Source organism: Echinops telfairi, unplaced genomic scaffold (assembly GCF_000313985.2).
Source record: "Echinops telfairi isolate 266 unplaced genomic scaffold, ASM31398v2 ScPeMD7_5;HRSCAF=22, whole genome shotgun sequence".
NCBI lineage: Eukaryota > Metazoa > Chordata > Mammalia > Afrosoricida > Tenrecidae > Echinops > Echinops telfairi.
Genome location: NW_022103901.1, coordinates 28,935,341 through 28,937,303, shown reverse-complemented (window position 1 = coordinate 28,937,303; position 1,963 = coordinate 28,935,341). Strand labels below are relative to the sequence as shown.

Genomic DNA, 1,963 nt, shown 5'->3' with positions numbered 1-1,963 from the left:
CATCCAGGTGGCCTAGCTTTTGTGGAGGATTTTAAAGTGTTAAGAATGGGGAAACTTTCCAAAAAGACCAATTCTTAGTGAGCTCCGCAGTACACTGTGAATCATGGAACAAGCCTGTAGATTCTAACTTCTCTTCAATGTCTCCGCTCCTTTTCAGGGCCACGCTTTAGGTCCTTTTCTTATGACATCTCACCTGCATTTTTGTGGCTTTCTGGAATCCCCCCTCCCCCGAGAATGCAAAAAGTATCTTAAGATCTCTTAATGACTTCTGACAAATTTGAAGAAAAAGATCAACCCCACCACCTTCTAGTTTGGTTCCAGGTCGTTCTGCCCTGGTGGCTCAGCTCTACTTCACTAGCCACCTTGCCCCAAACTCCATCCCCAATGTTGGTTCTAGTCACTGTCCCTCCAAAGCCACACTGACTCACAGCTCTGTGACTTGCACCCTCAGCCCTCTGTCCTTCGGTAAGTAAATCCATGCCTTCAAAGCCTATTCCAGCCTGCCTTCCCCTGGTTGCTGCCCATGGCAATAGCCAGCTTACTCACCCTGCAACCACAGTGGCAGGGAGGCGGGGGGTTGTCACCTGCTATTTTAGGTGCTGTGGATTTTCTCTACTCAATATGATCTTGTGCGACCGAGTAGATTCTACCCCCAAGGATTCTCCAAGCTGTATTTAACTGCCCATCTTTTGGGTAACAGGCAAGTGCTTCACCAGTGCACCACCAGGGCCCCCGAGAAGTTTCCTATAGGAAATTGGGTCCTCTATTAGGGGAAAGCTGGGATGAAAGTTGATCCAAGGTTGCTGGAATGGGGAAGCCAGACACAAAGGTATGTCCCTAGAGGCTGGGGTAGGAAGAGCAGGTGGAGCTGGCTGGCCTTGGGTATCTGCTGGGGCAGAGCCTTGCAGGGGCATGGCAGGGAGGTGGTGAGGGTACGGTGGGGGAGGGGGGGGGCTTGAAAATGAACATAACCCAGGTCTGTGGGTACCCAGGGTCGCCCGAGACCTGGGGTCACTGAGGGACCTGGGTCTGTGAGAAGGTGTGTCACCCAGGTCTGCGGTCATCTAGGGGCCTGGGCCTGTGGAAAAACTGGGCCATCTGTGGGCCAGAAGTGTCCAGGGTCTGAGGTCACTGATGACCGGGTCTGTGAGGGGACCACTGCGGTGTTGGGGTGTGAAGGTTAGCATCTGTGAGAGGCCAGGTTACCTAGGATCAGTGGAGGCCTGGCGTTGTCTCAGGGATGGGGGCAAGTCACTTGGAGTCTGCCTCAGGTTCTGTGAGGAGCCAGGGACACCCCTGGCCAGGGTCTGTAATCAGGCAGTCGCCACAGATCTGGGGTCACTTAAGGGCTGGGGTCCATGGAGGTCTGTCAGGTGCCTTGGTGGCCTGGGTCAGTGAGAGGTTTTGGGGGTCACCAGAGTGCTGGGCTACCTCGCGATGGGCTCCGTGAGGAGCTGGGGTGCCTAGGGCGCCCAGGTCTGTCGAGGTAAGGTCGCATGTGGAGTGGGAACCCAGGGACAGGATCACCGGGAACCTGGGGCCAGGGTCCCAGGAGGCAGGGTCACGGGGCCCTCGGATAATTGCGAGGCCGGGGTGGCCAGAGACAGAGGTCTGTGAAGCGCCCCGGGAGCGAGCTCCCCACCCCCCGCCGCTGCCCTCGGGCATGCACGCCCGCAGACGCCGAGGCCGCGCTCACTCACCTGCGCTAAAGCCTGGAACCCTCCAACTCTCCCAGCCACAAGCCGCGCTGCCAAAGGCCACGCCTCCTAGCGTCACTTCCGGCTGGCGGGGAGAGTGGGAGGAGCTGCGTCGGAGAGGTCCCGCCCCACTTTTGCTGCTGCCCCGCCCCGTCATCACGTCGAGGTTGCTAGGCAGCGCCGATTGGCTACGCCCTCAGCCTCAGTGTGGTTCGGCGCCTCCAAGCGGGCGGAGCGCGCTGTGCGGACCATGCGTCTGGCCTCTG

The 1,963-nt window shown here is 58.3% G+C and overlaps 1 protein-coding gene across 1 annotated transcript in view; it reads right to left on the bottom strand.

The window, feature by feature from the left end:
- Positions 1–1,757, bottom strand: part of FAM234A (family with sequence similarity 234 member A) — a 27,402-nt gene extending 25,645 nt beyond the window's left edge. Inside the window, exon 1 of the mRNA XM_045286015.1 lies at positions 1,701–1,757. The gene's annotated coding sequence lies outside the window, so the exon portion shown is untranslated. The remainder of the gene's footprint in view (positions 1–1,700) is intronic.
- Between the last annotated feature and the right edge of the window lie 206 nt (positions 1,758–1,963).